We start from the raw sequence: 20,223 nt of genomic DNA on the forward strand, positions 1-20,223 counted from the left end.
CATACACAAAAATAAACTCAAAATGGATCAAAGACTTAAACATAAGACAAGATACAACAAACCTCCTAGAAGAAAATATAGGCAAAACATTATCTGACATACATCTCAAAAATGTTCTCCTAGAACAGTCTACCCAAGCAATAGAAGTAAAAGCAAGAATAAACAACTAGGACCTAATGAAACTTACAAGCTTCTGCACAGCAAAGGAAACCATAAGGAAAACAAAAAGACAACCTATGGAAGGGGAGAAAACTTTTGCAAATGAAAGCGACAAAGGCTTGATCTCCAGAATATATAAGCAGCTCATATGACTTAATAAGAAACAACCAAACAACTCAATCCAAAAATGGGCAAAAGACCTAAACAAGCAATTCTTCAAGGAAAACATACAGATGATCAATAGGCACGTTAAAAAATGCTCAATATCACTAATTATCAGAGAAATGCAAATCAAAACTACAATGAGGTATCACCTCACACCAATCAGAATGGCCACCATTCAAAAATCCACAAATGACAAATGCTGGAGAGGCTATGGAGCAAGGGGAACCCTCCTACACTGCTGGTGGGAATGCAGTTTGGTGCAGCCACTATGGAAAACAGTATGGAGATTCCTCAAAAGACTAGGAATAGACTTACCATATGACCCAGCAATCCCACTCCTGGGCATATATCCAGAAGGAAATCTACTTCAGGATGACACCTGCACCCCAATGTTCATAGCAGCACTATTTACAATAGCCAAAACATGGAGACAGCCTAAAAGTCCATCAACAGATGACTGGATAAAGAAGAGGTGGTATATTTATACAATGGAATACTACTCAGCCATAAAAACCGACAACATAATGCCATTTGCAGCAACATGGATGCTCCTGGAGAATGTCATTCTAAGTGAAGTAAGCCAGAAAGAGAAAGAAAAACACCATATGAGATCGCTCATATGTGGAGTCTAAAAAAAAAATGAAAACAAAAATAAACAACAAAGCATAAATACAAAACAGAAACAGACTCATAAACATAGAATACAAACTTGTGGTTGCCAAGGGGGCAGAGGGTGGGAAGGGATAGACGGGATTTCAAAATTGTAGAATAGGTAAACAAGATTACACTGTATAGCACAGGGAAGTATACACAAGATCTTATGGTAGCTCACAGAGAAAAAAATGTGACAATGAAAATATGTATGTTCACGTATAACTGAAAAATTGTGCTTTACACTGGAATTTGACACAGCATTGTAAAATGATTATAAATCAATAAAAATGTTAAAAAAAGAGTAAATGTTAGATAAGCAGAGGTAGAAAAACTAGCATGCTAAAACCAATGTGTAATATATAACAGTCTGATAGCATATTCCTTTCACCTTAGCCCAATTGAACTGAGGATTATTTGAAAGCATAATATATGTAATTTTTAAATTAGCAGTTGGTATTTTTTTTTTTTTTAAATTCCGTTCACTTATACAAAGCTTGTAAGTCAGACTGGTCTGGACTCTCACTAATAAATCTTCCTTTACAATTTACTATGACCAAAAAAATGAACACTAAATGTCACCTTTTTATTTACTATAGATGTCTTTTAAATTCATTCCTAAGCTACCAGTCTTTTCTCTAATCTGTCATCAGAATGATTTTTATAAACTGTATATCTTACCTTTATTAAAATTTGTCAGTGGCTCTCAGTGACTTATAGTCACTTTAGCAAAGTGTACAGGTGCCTTTATGATGTGGCCTCTGCCTCTCCTCTCTTACTTTTCACTCAGTAGCAGCACAGACTTGACTCTGCCATTCAGCAGCTGTGTAACATTGAACATATTACCTAACCAATCCAATACTTAGTTCCCATCTATTAAGGGGGTTAGAATTCCCAGTGAAACACAGCTGTTGTTAGAATTGAATGATCTTATCTGTGCACACACACAAACACACATGCATGTAATGTCACTTGTACAATAGCTGATTTAAAGTAGATTTTCCAAAAAAATAAAAAATAAAGTAGATTTTCCATAAAAGCTGGAGGTTTTAGTAGTAATAGAAGTAGCAATAATAGTAATAATAGCATTATAGTTATTATTACTTAAATAACACCTATCAGATTCAAGCATCAGAGCCTGAAGCATTAAATGGTTAAATACATTTATAGCCCTTAAATAAATGTTACTTCTCTCTACTTTAAAGCCACAGCTTAATAAATACTGCTGCTTCTATCCTTCACAGCACACAAGTAACTGGGTTTTAAATACCTTGGTTTCCAGACCAACATATAATGAGCATGATGTTAAATAAGCAAAATATCAATTTAGATATTCCATATTATTTTCAGTCTTTTCTTTGGGGACATGGAGGGGAGATGAGGTAGGGAGGGCTGCATATCAAATGAGACCTAAGAGGTTAAGGAGAAACAAAAGAATGGAGTTTGAGAAAGCATGCCAGAAGGTTCTGATTTGCTTGAGTTCTCTCTTCTCCCTCCCCTTGTGAAAATTACTGATCTATGGATCAGAGAAAATGTATCTCACGGCTTGAGCTCCAAAAGGGAGAGGTTTTTTTCAGTCTCAAGTATGCATGGGAAATAGCAATGATTTCTGCATATGGCCTCATGCTCCAATTTAGGCCTCATACTTTAAGTTGAATTATGTCTTAATAAGATCTCTATCTCACTCATATTTCCAAGTAGACCATGGTTTATAGATTAAATGTAAAATAAAATTAGACTACTTGAGTTAAGACGAGAATAAGGAGTCTTTAAATCAGTTCTGAACTTCAGTGAGCATAAGAATCACTTGGACTGACTCCTTGTTAAAGATGCAGATTTCTGTGTTCAGTCTCTGGAGATTGTGAAAAAGTTGGTCTGCAGCAAGGCCCAGGGATCTGCGTTTTAAACAAGCTCCTTAAATGAATTTGGTGGAGGTGGCACATGGATTACAATTTGAGAAGGTTGCTATGAAGGAAAAGAGTAGAGATAGCTACAAATACAAGAAAGGTGCTTTGTACAATCAAGGTTGGAATTTAGCTCTGATGTTCCTGGTAGGTAAGAAAAAGTGAAAGCACACTGGGTCACATGTATTTGATCTTGTTTTAGGAAACAAAACCAAAAACAATTCCTAAAAGCTGTGTATAAAGACGAACTTTCTCTAAGAACTAAACTGAGGGAAGAAATTTTGCTTAGGACCATAGCGTAAAGGACACGAGGTAACATGCTGAACAGATGTCTTAAATTTAATTTCATGAAAGACCCATACAAGGTTTAATCAAATAAGTCTTCTAATAATGGCTAAAATTAGTCAAACTTGGTGATTTCCATTAAGTTGGTGATGAGATAAGATGGTTCAGAAACTGTACTTTCAGATTATTTAATATAAGTATTGGACCTGGAAATACCCCCGAAATGGATAGCCTGCCTTTGAAATTACCTTAATAGAATATCAGCAGTTTGGAAATTAAGGGGAAGTTCTTCATACCATGAATGAAGAAGTGGTAGTTCAAGGAGCATGACAGAAGCTTTACTCTGAAAAGAGTAGTTGTCACCAGCAGAGGAACTTTGGACAAAGTTGCTTTAATTTTATTTTTCTTAATCTATTTCTATTTTTACTACTAATGTTATTATTTGTAATACTAATACCAATAATTGAATTTTCTAGAGACAAGTTTAATTTTATTTGCATTTCCTTTTGTGTTAGTTTACCCTAACAATTTATCCTTTAATACCTTATAGAGTCCAGTGTTAGTTTAATTATTTTCTTACTCCAGCTACATTGGTTTTAACCATCATTTTGCCTCCTTAGTTTATCCTTTATTTTTAGCCATTTATGCTTTTTTCTTTCCTTTCAATCCATTTTATCTTCCTTTATGCTGACAACATGATGTACCTGCTTCAGAATTTTCCAGATCAAAACTATTTCTGGCAGGCATTAGGCTATAAAACTCTGGGGACTCAGTTAGCTCTTTGTGCAAGGACTGAAGCAAATCCAAAGCTGTTCACTGAGGAACTCACAGATTTTGCCAGCAGGTCCATGGCAGAGTTTCCCCATGGGAAAGAGGTAGCCTTCCATCTGGATGGGATCGCTGGTTGGCTCTTCTGTAATAGCTGTACCCTATGAGTTGCTCATTTGATTTTAAGACTTGAGGCTCTTTATCAAGGATATAACTTCAGTGGTCAAATCACCAAGATATTATGAATTGAAAGAGTGGAAGTTTGTCTAGGAAGCAAACCATACATCTGCTTTTCTGGATACTCCAGAGATTCTCCTGGATCGAATTTGACTATTAGAGGGCTTCATGGGGGTCTGTGTTAACTTAAAATCTGGAATTTCTTTCTTTGAGTTGTATAAAATTCGTTTCTGCCCTTACTCTAAAAATGTTGAGCCCAGGAGGCTCAGAGCTAAATGTATATTCTAAGACAGTAACTGCATTAATCCACCATCTTTAACAGCTTTATCATCTACATTTTCTCCATTTTCTTTGTCTTCAACTAACTATTGCACATGGATTTTGAAAAAAATAATATACCATTTTACATGACTTTTTTATAGAGGTGGGATATAATAAATGTCATATTTCTCTAAATACATGATTTAAAAAATTTATTTCTTCTTAAGCATGTGTATGTTTCTTACAAATAAACCATTTTCTCAAGGACTATATTTTATAATGAAAATAAATGTTAAATGTTGAACTTGGAAGCCCAGTATCCTAAATTGAAAAGGATCTTTCAGGCTATCTTGTTTCATCACTTGAGTTTATAGCAGTGGTCCTTAAAATTTAGCATCAGAAGGACCTGTAAGGCTTTCATTAAAACACAGCTTACCAGGCCTCACCCTAGAGTTGCTGATTCTGTAGATATGAGTGAGAACCCAAATTTTGCATTTCTAATAAGTGTACAGAGGATGCTGATGATGCTGGCCCAGGAATCACATTTTGATAATGACTGGCTTACAGAATTCAGAATTTGATGGGTTTTTTTTTTGAAGATAGAAGCATATATACTAGTCATACTGCTCTCATTTTCATGATTTCTCAAAGATGATAGTCATAACTTCTTCAGTCTCATGTGTTCATTTGTTTAATGTCCTGTGGTGTAATTCTTCTGAGCTTGAAATCTCGAAATTTATGATAGTATTTCACAGATGCCTGCAATAGCTTCCTGTGTCTGTGCGTCCAGCCTGACTCCCATGTAGCCTATTTTCACCCAACAGTCAGAGTGATTAGAAGAAAAGAGAAAGCAAATAATGTCATTCCTCTGTGCAAGAGCCTATAGGAGCTACCCAGAGAAAAGGCCAAATGCCTTACAATTGCCTCTAAGACCTTATGACCTGGTGTTCCATTTACCTAGGTGAACGCATATCCTGCTCACCTCCTTTCTGACTCCTGTCTAGCCAGACTTGCTTTTGGCTGTCCTCTGCCCCTACCAAACACATGTATACTGTTCCTCTCCTAGGAGTACTCTTCCTCTAGATAGCTGAATGCCTAGCTCCCCCATGTTCTTTAAGTCTTGGTCAAAAGTTTACCTTCTCAAATAGACCTACTGTGCTTCCCCTCCAGTTCCTTACCTGGCTTTATTGTTCCCAAAGCACTTATATCACCTTATTATGTATTCTATAATTTACTTATTTGCAATGTTTATTATTCATTTTCTGTTTCTCCTAGGTGGAACATAAGACTTGGGAGGCTGGAATTTTTGCCTTTTTTGGTCTGTTTTGTTCACCAATGAATCCCAAGTGCATAGAGCAGTGCATAGCACATAGTGGGTGCTCAACAGACATTTTCTGAATAAATGAATTATTTAATTTTAGTTTCTCAAAAAGATTTAATTTTTTTTTTACTTAGATTTACTATTTAGAAATTCAACCTACAAGTACTCTTTAGAAAGTCTTGTATTCTATGTAAGGCAGCATATTTTATAATAGCACCTCTAGAAAAAATGTGAAATGTCCACTAATAGGGGATTAGCTAAGTAAATAAAGTAACTTGGTTTTGTATCATATAGCCATTAGGATGCTAAAACAGAAAAGAACAACAAAAGCCTAATTCTCTATAGGCACAATATCTCCTAATTATGTAGTCCTATTTAATCTAGATCAAAATACATACATTCAAATCCTGTTTACCTCAGAGATAATGGACTGAGTATGCTAAGTTTATCAGACTCTCCTTAAAAGAAAGCAAATTGGGGACTGAAATGTTTTACTTAAAGAATTCCACACTTCAGAATATCTTAGAGAAGTAATAGTAATGATAATAGAGAATACTTGCTGTGTGCCAGGCACTGAGTAGCTCATTTTATCTTCACGATAACCTTTATAGGGTTACTGTGAACCCTATAAAGGAGATAAAGGTTGTTTTTGTCCTCATTTTGCAGGTAAGGAAACAAGCGGGTTCAAGAGGATAAGTTACATGTCCAAGGCCACATGGCTAGTAAATCATGCCACCAAATCCAGTGTCTTTTTTTCTTTAGAAAAAGTAATGATCAGAGTCTCTTTTTACTCATCTGCTTCTCCAGCTTCATATTACACACTCTCCTACATATGTGCTCACCCCTGGTCAAAGTAATCTATTTGCCATTCCCTGAAAGCCCCCCATCTGGCTTCTGGCTTTCAAAAACATTCCCTCTGCCTGAAATATTATTCACCACCAATTGTTGCCTGTTAAAATCCTACCTGCACTCCAAGGCTCATCATACCCAAATTCTGAGTCAGAAGTAATTTTGCCTTCCTCTGAACCCCAGTAAGCATGCATATATTGTCTTTAAAATTCATATAATAATTATAAGATTTTAACTTCTGCTTTTACTAAGGATGTACCTTATTGCTTCCACATTTACTATTAAATTCCTTGAGGATAAAGATTTCATTGCCTACCTACCACAATACGCAGGATTATTAGATATCTGTTGAATACAATTACCTAAAACAAATTCTGCAGATACCCTATCCAGTGTTGTAGCCCTGGCCACATGCAGGAACTGAGCACTTGAAATGTAACTAGTGCCAAATTTTGAAATGATAATATTTTGAGTATATTGGCTTAAATAAAAAACAGCATTAGTAACATTAATTTCATTTTTTTTGGTCTTTTTTGATGTCAGCATCTGAAAATTTTCAAAGTACATATGTGGGTCTCATTCTATTTACTTTAGCTAGTGCTGGTCTAGTATATACCTTTACCCTACTCCATCATCCTCCACCAAGTGATCAAACCCGTAAATGAATGTGTGAATTAAGGAAGGGGGCAAGTCCCCCATTCTGAGATGTGCTAAAAGGAAGGTATTCACTCTCTGGATAGATAATTTTTTGGTTTTACTTGATCAGATTGTTGTTTTTGTCCTCAAGTCATAGGATTTTGGACCAAGAAACATAAGTGAATTTTCTGTGTGTGTGTGTGTGTGTGTGTGTTTGTGCGTGTGTATACACATGCATGTGCTTCTGGAGCATCAACCATATTTAAATCTGAATATAACAGAATTATAGGAAGCTTTTTATTTTGAAGTAAATTGGTATCACGGAAAATTGAAAGCAAACAGAGTTCTCAGCCCAATAAACAATCCTTGATCCATAATCCTACCATAACACAGTTTTGCTTCAGCCGTAAGAGAGAGCCCTCTGAGTTGCCCTCAGCCATGTCTCTCCTGCTTGCTGGTGCCTTGTGCTTTAGGCAGTTTCTTTCCAGGCAACCACAGACTGTTTACTGACTGTAATCAAAGTGACAGAGCACTGTTTTCACAACCGAGTGTTAAGAGTCGATTGCCTTTTTCACTTGGCAACCTGAGGGAACTTGAGGTACAACTTCAGGATAGTGGTGCTTGCTTCTCTGCACGTTACCTGCACTCCTTTGAGGCTTAAAATACAGAGGATTGAGATTTATCTAGCTTGGAACACAGATGCTGTAAGATCTGCCTTCAGATCACTATTAATAGTAAACTCCACTGGAGCACAGGCTGATTTAGGTGGGGCTGAGGTTCAGCTGTCACATGATTCTTCACCAGCCAGAACTCAGCCACCTGAGTAGCTTCTCTATTAAGCATGCCCCCCAAGAAGATGGTTATGATGCTATGGAGTCTGATTACCCTGAGGTGGTGCTGCAGAAGACAGTGTAACATAATGGAAAAGTATGCCCTGCACCATCTTTTTAGAAACAAGAGTTAATGAAAAGGTAAGGAAGAGAAGGAGGAAAACAGAAAGAGGGGAATGAAATCTGTGATTTGGGTAACCTGTGTTCTAGGCTTGTCTTTGACATCACTTGCTGTGATATATTGAACACTCAATGTTTTTGGCATTCAGTGTCCACATCTTTTATAGAGAGGGAGATGGGAGAAATTGACTAGTTCATTTGCAGTGGCTCTTTAATATCTAAAGCTCTGGGACTCTGGACTCGGTGTATTCCAACATTCATCCCTTCTGAGCGACCTGAGGGTATAGCAGTCACCTTATAGTCTAAACCAAATGGTCATTGAATACTGGACTAATCATGTAATTGGGGTTGGCTGTGTTATACCTGTTAGAGTCTCTCTCCATATTCAGAATATTTTAGTGAACTATGTGCTTGCTCAAATTTAAACCACGTTTTTTGATGAATCAATACTATGAATGCCTTGAGTAGAGCATGGCTGGAAGGTTGGTTACTAAAAAGAACTATCCCTCAAATCCCTTCTAACTTTGCATATTCAATTTTGTGTACATGATTTCATTTCAGACAGAGATTGCAGCAACCAGTCTTCTAATTAGAGCCAAGATGGGCATAGCCTGTCCAGCCCTTCCCAGGATGGACGATCTAGCGAGTAAGACCATGGCTAGAGAGTACAGCAATCATGAGGAGAAAGGTAAGAGCTGAATGGAGAAGATGCTCAGAAGGACAAAACTGGAATTTGTGGCATTTCTACAATGTTCCATGTGTGCTACCTGAACTAACTCCTCAAGGACATGGATAATTCAGGATTCTGATAAAATTGCCTATGCAAAGTTGGTCATTGAATTCACTCATTCTTCAAGTGTCTTTGAACTTTCTAATCAACTTTTGGTAAACCTGGAACTTCCCTAAAAATAATCTATTAATTTTTTTTAAAAAAGGGAAAAAGACACTTGAAGTTTCCACATCAAGGGCCCCTTTTTAGATTTTAAATAATTAGTTTTCAAATTTTGTATTCAGGAAAAAATTAATAGACTAAATAGAAAATATTTTGTCATGCATAAAATTCCCTAAATTCAGCTTTCCTGAGGGATATGGATTGTAGGGGGAAAAAAGAGTATTATTTTATGGTTAAATTGGTCTCATAGATGTTGTTTGAAACATAGCACCACTGTACTGCATTTAATGTATATTTTAAAGAAATGTGTCTTACAATGACAGGAGACACTGAGTAAACAACAAGTCTAACAAATGCACTATTGCAGTTTCCTGGGTGTATCTAAACTCTTGTGCTAATTTGCATAGGGATCTGCATCATGATTTGGATGTGCTCTGCCACTTTTCATTTACTCCCAAGCATTACCCTTTTCCTTTTTAAAATATACTAAATGTTTCTGAATAACAAGTTGGAATGATATTCTCTAACGAGTAAAGTTTGTTCTCACAGTTGTCACTGTACTGGTGGAGGGAATGGTCATATCAGCAGTAAACTTTTTGCTCTCTATACTGACTGCATAATATAAGGTGACCCTTCATCAAAAAACATTCCTTTTCTGATTCAGGTTTTCATTCTTATTAATATTTTACTGGTTGATTATTTACATTTTCATTGTAGACTACCCAAATACTTTGTGTATAAAGGTAGGATATAATTTTTTCAATGATCCAGTGCCAGTTTGAGAACCCAAGCACCATTTCATAGGCATCCATCATAGACTTAGCCTCAAACATAATATTATATTCCTTCTGTTTACCATGCAAGCATCAGCCTCCTGCTTCAAAATACAAATATTCTCATCCTAATATTTAACATATCTTTTATATAGTGATAATTTTCATGACCTGGTTCAGACTGGTAGAGGTCATGAAGAAAGCATAATTGAATAGTAATATTATAGGATGTTTCTCTAGAGAAAAGACTTTAGAATATAATTTGCTCTGAGGGACATAGAGAATTTTTTTAGTAGGGGCAACCACAATCTGCCCCCAGTTGTGAGTAGGGCTGTGGGAAATCAACAAGGAAAAGCAACTGTGGTGTTAACCCAGAATACCTCCTTAAAGAGTTGAAAAGGCTGACTCACCTTGGTAATGGAATTCCTTTTAGGAAATGCAATTCATTATTAATTCCACTTAGCTATTAGGTTAATTCACTTCTTCCTCAGAAATGCCACTTTCTGAAAATGCATTTTAAAATGAATTTTGGCTTTAAAATTTTTGTTGGTTTACGGATCTGCCTTTCCTGTAAATTTGCCACAATTGCAGTTTCAAAAATTAGAAATCAGTGTTTTGTTTCCAGCTGAATGACCTGGACATTCAAAAAGTATCTTTCAGTAGACACTTCCTTGATTATTTAAGACTTAATTTTCAAAGGAGTAATTTATAAGGTACAGATAAAAAGAGGGCAAATCACTGTACAAATTGAAGTTCATGGATGCTTATTTCTGAGTGTGCACAATTGTTTATATTGTTAGTTTGCAAAATATACCACAACCAGCAGCTGGGTCAACTTTCAAATAGAGGTAAAGGTAGGAAATGAACAATTTGAAATATAAAACTGCTTTAAACATGTAGAATAAATACTGTCTTTTTCAACCAAGGGAGAAATGGACATGAATGTGTTTTTGTTATTTTAAGTATTTACATAGTCTTTTTATTTAACACAACCCACTTATTGGAATTTTGAAATTATTTTGAAAGTCATTTCTCAGCTGTGTTTCACTTTTCTAGCCAAGCTTTCATTAGTTTCTTTTATTTTTCTCTGACTCCCTTTAGTCAATTGGTTTTCAAACCTGGCTGCATATTTGAACTATACTTGCAGAGCTTTTAAACAAACACTGATAACCAGGATTAGCCCCAGAGAATCTAACTGAACTGGCATAAGGGGAAGCCGGCTTTGCTCATTTTTAAGTTTCCCAGGTGATTCCAATGTGCAGCCAGAGCTGTGGGCCACTCTGTGAATAAACTCATCATGTTTCACCTCTTTTTGTTTTCTCTCAGATGTTGCAGATCCATTTCCCATCAACTATTTTTTTTTCTTCTATCATTTATTGTGAGATTTTAATAATTTTATTTTCATTTTTCATTTTGCTTTTTCTTTCTGAGTTTCCATATTCTGGCCAAGAAGTTCTCATTCCAGGCATATGTATTTGATTTGTGGTTTTATCTAATGCTACCAAGTTTTATGTCAATGAATTAAAGTTCAGTGATGTAAATATCAGCAGTAAAAGCAGAAATGTGGGAGGTAATACATAGAATATTCAAAGATTTGAAATGAAAGAGATAGAAAAACGGTGGGCAGTTGCATGAGCCTGAAGGAGCAGACAAGAAATCGAAGTGCCACTGTGGCTATCCCTCCAAATACAGTCAAGCCAGTTTCTCTCCGAAGTTTCTTTTCCCTTACTGGTAAAAATACTGGTTGGATTGGCAAAAGGAAAAAATACCTGCCAAAAATCCCTTGGCCATATCCTGCTTGTAGGTATGTTTTGTTGGATCTATCCCAGTGTTGTAAATAATTTGAAATAGATGACAACACTTAACAAGAGGCATATTTTTCATAAAAATCTGGGTTTTTAAGCTTCTTTGGAAAAATTATTTGATTCAACAATCTCCTAGCCCTAAGGAGCTTCCCCTTTTTATAAGGGGCATGAGCTGTGGAGTTCCTTAGTCCTAGTCTGACTAGCTTTACTCATTTTTCTTACCTGCTTTGCCCATGTAGAATTTGGGCTTATTTCCTGATGAATTTATTCTTAAAGTTATTTCCAATCATGATACAAATTCTATGAAAAGAAATTACTCAGAATATCATATCACCCTGAATGTGCCCGATCTCATCAGAATACTTTGTTTAGGTAGAACAAAAGCAACTTATAAAGAGAAAGTGTTACAAGCAAAAACACCAACGACACAGAGAAGCTAAGAAACAGGTGGTAGGTTCCCAAATAGAGGCTTGAGTTCATAAAATGTGTCTTATTAAGCCCTATGCAAGAATATCTGGGGTTCTAGTTTAGAAACACAAGGTCACTTAACAGTAAGAATTGGGATTCAGTGAATTATTCAGTTCCAGCTCTTGGAAAAAGAAAAAGACAAAATGTTCTGTACAACCCAAGTGAGAATAAAGTATCTTCTGAATATTAGGAGATTGAAATTCCCAAAAGTGAGCTTCTTGGCAGAAAATGGTCAAAGTTATTTAAAGAATGACTTCTCATCTTTGAAATCACCCATTGAATAAAACAATATTAAACCACTGTTTAATAATTTAAGGACCATCATTTCTTTCTCTTTCCTCCAGCTCAGAATTTAATCACATGAAGGGCTCCCTGTATGCAGTTTCCAAAATGATGAAAACCTAATTCAGTTATTACAGAAATAACTCCAGACTTTTAAAAGGTTTCTCTGAACTGAAACAACCCCTGAGAATTCCACCACTAGCCTATATTTACATGCACTGTATTTGTGTATATGTACATTTAATTTGTAAACATGCTTATAAGTTACTTTGCAGTTGTTCTCTAGTTACATATATTGGGCAGAAGTTTCTTTAAAGTTCTTTATATAAAGTCCCTTATCACGTCAAATCCTGGGAAAAAGAGATGGAATATTAAAAGAATCAATCAATAAATATGTGGCACATTAAAACTTGTGGTATCCAGTTGAATGGGTATTCATATAAATTTTAAAAACTTCTGTGGCTAATTATGTGTCTGAATGTAAATTCGAATTTTAGATATCTAAAGAGCTGGTGCCCATCAAGCAGTTCATAGAGCAAAGCCCATCTTTGCTTAGCAGTAGTAAATTTTCTTTATTAATTTATTTTCAAGTAAATGAAAATTAACACTGTTCTGCTCTTAAATAGGTATCTACGCTTGCTGTATCCCATTAAAATGCATCTAAAGACTGTGTTAACTTCACCCCAGTGTGAAAAATATTTTCAGGTAAAGCTGAACTAAGAAAAATAGCTTCCTAATCGAAAATAAATATGTGAACTTTCAACAAAGTGACAATATAATTGGCTTTTATCCTTTCCAAATTTTATAACTACCTCAAAGAACAATCTACCTCAAGAACTAGTAGTTCAGATACTAGGTTCTACATTGGATTGCCATTAAAGGTGTTTATGGGGTAAAATTCAAGTGGAAGTAATGATCATTTAGAATTGAAGTTAGTCAAAATTTAAGAATAGATCCTAAGTACAAAAGTGTACTGTTAATATCTTAAATTATATTTCAGGGGTGAGTGGGTAAATTAATCCTCATAGTTTTGGAAAACTGGTAAAACAACCATCAATATTAAGGTGGAATGCATAATATGTTTAGATTACAAATTAAACATTAATTACCAACCTTCAGTGAGTTCACAATGTTCCTATAATGAATGATAATGAGAAAAAAATAATTTGCACAGCAACCCATGTGAAGAAATTTCACTATTTAGTCACATATTCATTCCTTGATGAAAAAGAAGCACTTGTCTTTGTATGCTTACTATATGGGTATTTTCAGCTAATCCCTAAAAATAAGGAATCACAAGATCTAGGAGTGAGCTGGAGTCAGGGAGATGGACTAGCAACAAATTCCAATCAGAGCACTGTCTGAGAAAACTTCCCCTCATGTCTTTAAGCCTTTCAAACTCAAGGCCATCTCAGATCTGTCTAATCATGAGCCCATTAAGTCATCTTGGCTGCCATGAAGATGAAACTGACAGCACAGTTATCTGAGTCAGATTAAAGAGGCCCGAAGTGGTTGAAGGGAAGGATTAGGAGGCCTGGAGTGTTAAAAGGACATCCCAGCTCTAGTTCCCCAAGAACCCAGTAGCACACGGCTGTCAAGAGTACAAAGCTACATGTAGAGAAAAATCTTCGGAGGGAAGCAGGGATTTTGCAGTTTGTCAACAAGGTCATCAGGCACAATTTGACTTTCCACCTTTTATTGTACCATCAATATGATTTAAGCAGTAGATAGTTTGTGAATTGATCAAATAGCCAACACATACAATCATTTCTGGGACTCAGGTCACAGTAGAAATTATTTGGCATATAAATGTGGTGTTTGGTGAAAACCACATTTTCTTTGTGAATCTTCACAGAGCCTTTTGTCTAATAGGTATATCTAATAAGGCACAAGTAAAATAAAGATTCTTGCCCCTATTTTGTTAAAAAGAAGAAAGCCTTTGAAGTGGAGTTTGTGGTAATATATCACTGGGTTAAAGAGTAGTCTTCTCAAAAGTATTATAAGAGTTCTATAAACAATCTAGGAAATGCCCAAGATGTTAATACAAATTGATATTATTATAGGGCACACATTTTTAGTTATTGTTTCAGCAAAGGCACTCTTTCAGGATGAGAATTATTCACTTTTCAACTACAGAATTTCTTGGCAGTTTCATTCGTCCTTCCTGTTGTGGTGGGAGATATATTACCATCACCAGTATTAACAATGATACCTGTTCCTTTTGGCAGGGGTTGGGAAACGGGAGGAGGGGAGGGTGAGCGCTTAATCATGTCCCAGGACATGTAATAAACACTGGACAGACATTATTTATTTACACAATCCTGCAACATAGGTATTATCATTCCTATTTTATAGGTAATGATAGAGGCTCAGAAAGTTTAGATCTTTGCCAATTAATAGTGGAGCTAGGATTCGTTCTGCCAGCCCTTGCTTTTAGCCACTTCTCCATATTGCTTTCTGGTTGTTTCCACCACAGAAGAAGCTGGCCAAGAACCTTCAAAACATCTCTATTTCTCTATCCCCATGTTAAGCACACAATTCATGATAAAATACAACTCAGTAAAAGTCAAAGATGTATCAGATTACAATTAAGCTGAGAAATCAATTGGTGAAAATCCAGATACATTGGAATCATAGAATTTTAAGAATGAAAAGCATCCTTATATATTCTTGATTCCAGTTCTCATCTCTTATAGGTGTCTTTTCTGAGGTGACAGAGCTCATTAGTAGCAGAACTTGAATCAGAAGTCAGGACTTCCGCTCAGAGCTCAACCTATTTTTCTCTACTATACCAATAAATAGTATTATTCTTGACCTTAAAAATGAAGTCACTATTAGATTCTCCAAAAGAATAAGGTACCAAACTTATTTGAGTTATCATTTAATCAAAACAGGTTGATTTCTAGAAATTTTGAAAGAGCACGTTTTGTGAAGAACTCTGTATACATTTGCTCTTCACATTGTGACTACATATATAGTCAGAAATGAACAGATTCTTGCAACTATGCTGATAAATTACTAATATTCAGGGCCAACATATAAGTATCCATTCATAAATGTAAAACTGTTTAGAAAGACCAGCTCTGGTGATTACACAGAACTAAGTTACATTTACCTGTAGAGAAGCATGGCGTGTAAAATAGGCTCATTAACATCCATTTCTGGGAACCCTTTTCAAAGAAACAGTTTTCTTTATATCCTATGGTAGGAGTTCTTCTGACATATATAAGACCCAGGACTTTTCTCTGAGGGAAATGCTATTTTGTAATGTTTTTAGGGGTAGTATTATTGCTACTCAAGGTAAAATCTTAAATGAAAATCAGTATGTTTTACCATGTCATTAGTGATTATAGTTGTTTTTAAAGCAGAGGCCTCAAGTTCTATTTTCAGGCCAATTTGACCAGTACTGACTGGAAACCCAGGTTGAAATCAGAGGTCTTTATTCCACACAGAGCACTCACTACTTAGACTGATTGTGATGAAATATTTTCATGCACATTCCTATAGGTACTTATACCTTTATCTTTGTTCTCATATGCTACATTACACCACCTGTTTTATTAAAAAAAAAAAACCTTTATGATTTTTAAAACTCTTCTTTCAATTAATACTATTGATTTTTCTGCCAGTAATTTTCTGTTCTAATTATATGACTGCTAATTAAATAAAACATTTATGATTATGCTATAAAATTTTTTAAAGAAAGGTACAGAAAATATAGATTATAGATAAAGTAAATAATTATTTTTTGTCTAAGTGGCTCTCCCTGGTAATTGATAATAATGATAATAACCAGTTATTAAATATACACAGAAAAATACAGAAATATATGAAGCTTATGAGACAATTCATCAAGAAGATATATAATACCCTTTAAATCAATAAATTCAATGGTAAATATTTAATATAAAATGATAATATTAAAATAAAGAAATAACGTAATGGAGCATATAGGGATCATTTTATTATTAGAAGGTGAAATCTCTTTTTAATGGTTAGTATTGGTGAGAATAGATGATTTTAGAGACAAATGACAATGTTTTTTAGACAGCTAAATACCTCTATATTGTTATCACTCCCTATATGCATGGCATCTTCAAAGCTGTTTAAAAAAAGACTAAAGCACAAGAATGATAGTTCCAATTTCACTACACATGTATGTTTAAAAAATACTTGACACACTGGACATTTAAATAGATAATTTACAGCCACAAAATCAATTAAGTTAGCTTCGTGTAATAAAAAATATTTTCTCTGACTACAATGAATCATAAGTATCTACATGTTTCAAAAATACAAGCTCAGTAATGCCTAGTCTGTACCATAAGTCACCATTTCCAGACAGAGCCTCTATTTCCTTTGAGATAAAGGAATGGTAAGCAGTTTACACATCAAATGAAGCCTTTGGTTCCTATAATTTACATTATAACAACATTAGGCTAAAAATAGCAGCATGAAGATGATTTTAAAATAAGAAAAATGATCTGATGGCTAGATTCTATGGTTCAGATAATTAAATGTTTCGCCAGCTTACCTGGTACAACAGAGCCTTATGGATCACAGCATAACAAAGCCCACATCCAAGATGGTTAGAGTATGAGTCTTCCCCTGCAGTTGTTCAGATTTTTGGCCACAGAGGTTTACATATTAACTACAATGTTTGTTTTCTTTTCTTTGCTTTCTCTGTGAACAAGAAAACAAAGAGACCTTTCCAGAATCCTCTCTGCTTATGTCTCCGCTTCCTGTTCTGAGATTCACTCTATGGTACCCAACATATATCAGAAAACAGCTTTGAGGGGGGGAAAAAAAAAAAAAAAAGCTGACAGCACTCAACATGGTACCGCCATCTACTGGCAGACACAGAAAATTGAACAAAGGGAAAAACATCCCCATTAGTGTTTATCATAAGGTAAAATGTAACCTATCTTCAGCATATGAGTATGTATAAAAATATTCTTTTGTGTGCTAAATTACTTGAGTATGCAGATTTTTTCTAATATTTTATATTTTTCTAATTTTTTTTAAGTTTACAGAGTTGATGCAACCATAAACGACTGCAATTAAAAACCTTACAAATTTCTGTTTGAAAATTAGGTTTTTAGATTACCTTACACCTTACATGTAGAGTTTTACAAAATCTCTCTTGTGGTCTGCTCTTGTCTTCTAAAAACTTTTTCTTTTCACGGGAGAATTCTTTTCTGTGAGTAATCTGACTCCTTAAAGAACAGTGTAATAGGCATTCACTGATAGTCATTTTGTGTTGCTTTTTGGTAAAATATTTATAAGAAATAGTATCTGAATGTGGAAAAATATTTTAAACTTCAATGATGCCTAGCTAATTTAGATCTATGGAGTATTTAGTGTATGACACAAGGAACAGTTGAAATTCATCTTACATGAGATAATTCAATCATCGGTTATATATTATATCTATATCTTTAAACTACTTAAGAAAACATGATTTATAAGGATATTGAAGCACACAAGACATAAGCAAAATGAAAATTACTTTTATCAGTTTATTAGAAGAGATTTCTTAACTAATCAAAGTGCTATTCATTTTATTTGACTTTTCAATTTACTTTAGAGTGAACAACTATAATTTTATTAGTTTATCGTTAGTTAATTAAATATGTTAATGTTGATGGAGCACCTCAATATATGTCAGGCACTGTATGAGCTTTGAAAAGACAGATAAAACCACACAGTACCGTCATCAGGGAGTTTATGTATAAAGAACAGAGAAATATAGCAGATACCATAGTTTTTATGGCATATGCTAAAGAAGTGTTATTTACTTATTAAATTCCAGCCCCATTTTGCCTAATGGAAGGAAAATAAATCCGGGTGAGTCACTTGAGGCTTTTTGCAATGATTTCAGGTTTACACTCTTCTCATGGAGACTGATCTAAGTCCAAGCATGCTTACATACATGGAGAAAACAGAGTAGGATCCCCAGCCTCCCATGGTTTTATGTGGGCATCCAGTGAGATGTAGAATCCTGTATGATCCTTGGGCATCATCATCTCTCCACGCAGACATCTACCAATGTGCCTACATTCCCATTTAGCCCCAGAAACACTATCGATTCAGTTTTGCATGGCAGCATCCCCTTTTCATGACCATTAGTTACCTCAGGTTTTGTCTGCTCTTTCTCTCGAGTAAGTAACTTTTGTTCCTGTGCTTAGCGGAGGAGGGAAGAAAAACAAGTAGCAGCTTTACATGGTTGCTCTGGGCTGTAATTGGCTGACTTAAGTCTCACGTCCCAAGCATCCCACATGGGCAGCTCTGTTCTACTGTTTCCTTTGCATGGGGTATAATGTGTTCTTTGGGCTTCAGACAAGTGAGGCACAATCCCTGCTACTTTAGAATATTTCAACTTCTCTTCTTTATTCCTTTTTAGCTACTCCTGGGAAGACAGGATATGTGCGGGAGCCCTTATCAGAGGCATCAGTTGGGTTGGGTTCCCTTGCTTCCTTACAAACTTTATTCCATTCCCCAAAGAGTTTAGCTTGGATCTCTTCCTTCTATGTCAGTAGTAAACTGGATCCACAAGTTTTCCTCTGAAATCTTTCTGCCTTATATCTAATGTGTTAGTTTGCTTGGGCTGCTGTAACAAAGTGTCATACTGAGTGGCTCAGACAGACAAATTTTATTGTCTCACAGTTCTGGAGGTTAGAAGTCCTAAATCAAGGTGTCAGCAAGGTCATGACCCTTCTGAAACCTCTAGGGATCCTTCCTTATCTCTTTCAGCTTCAGGTAGCCCAGACATTCCTTAGCTTGTGGCAGGCAGTATAACTCCAACCTCTGTCTCCATCTTTCTATAGTGATATCCCTGCATCACTTCACATTGTCTTCCTTATGTGCATATGTGTCTCTATGTCCAAATTTCCTCTTTCTATAAGGACACCAGTCATTTTGGATTAGGGTAAGCCCTAATGACTTCATTTTAACTTACTTACCTATGTAAAAGCCCTATTTCCAAATAAAAGCATATTCTGAGACACTGGAGATTAGGACTTCAATATATTTTTTTTCCCTGAAGGGGAGTGGACACAATTCACCTCATACACTTAAATTAAAGCCTTTTAAATTTAAAATACAAGAATCTGATTATTCTTTTATCTGTTCCCCATGACAATTCCACTTCGGAAATAACAGCCTTAAAATCTGGCCGGAATTTGAGGGGAGTGGCTGGGGGAAGAGCCTCAAGTAATAGTGAAGAATTTAATAACAATAACAAAAACCAACATTTATTTAGTATTATGTGCCACACATTGTTCTATGCATTTTGTATATATTCATTTAACCCTCACCTATAGAAGAGATTATTATATATATTTTATAGACAAAATAATGAGATATAGAGGAAGTAAAAGCACATTTTCACATATCTTACCACACAGGCAATTATAATACAGTAAAATAACTGCTGTGCTACAAATATGCACCAAGTGCTGGAGGAGCATAAGGGAAATGAGCTTCCACTAACTTAGACCACTGCTACTCACACATTAAGTGAAAATTCAAGACAATTTACTGTTTTGTTGTGTAAGTTTCCCATCAGAGATATTTCTATTTTCTAGAAACTTTTTTTCCCTAGTCACAGCCAGATTATCCATTCACTAAATGTTCGTTAATTCTGGAAGTCCCTAGTAATCCATACTAATTCCTCCACTAGTAGTGATACTTAGAACTATATTCCTTCTAATGCCCACTTTTGAGTATCCAAATACTCAGAAGAGTTCCTGGTAGTGTTTTTCTGGGGAACTGATTGTTTTAGGTGATTCTAGGCTGTGTGTGTGTGTGTGTGTGTGTGTGTGTGTGTGTGTGTGTGTGTGTGTTTTAAAGTATAAACTCTATTCTGAGGACAATGA

General features: G+C 35.4%; 1 protein-coding gene across 1 annotated transcript in view; it reads right to left on the reverse strand.

The window, feature by feature from the left end:
- The window catches only part of SCN3A (sodium voltage-gated channel alpha subunit 3), a 113,786-nt gene extending 96,461 nt beyond the window's left edge, over nt 1-17,325 (reverse strand). Inside the window, exon 1 of the mRNA XM_006182595.3 lies at nt 16,881-17,325. The gene's annotated coding sequence lies outside the window, so the exon portion shown is untranslated. The remainder of the gene's footprint in view (nt 1-16,880) is intronic.
- Nucleotides 17,326-20,223: the final 2,898 nt, after the last annotated feature.

Source organism: Camelus ferus, chromosome 5 (genome assembly GCF_009834535.1).
Source record: "Camelus ferus isolate YT-003-E chromosome 5, BCGSAC_Cfer_1.0, whole genome shotgun sequence".
Taxonomy (NCBI): Eukaryota; Metazoa; Chordata; class Mammalia; order Artiodactyla; family Camelidae; genus Camelus; species Camelus ferus.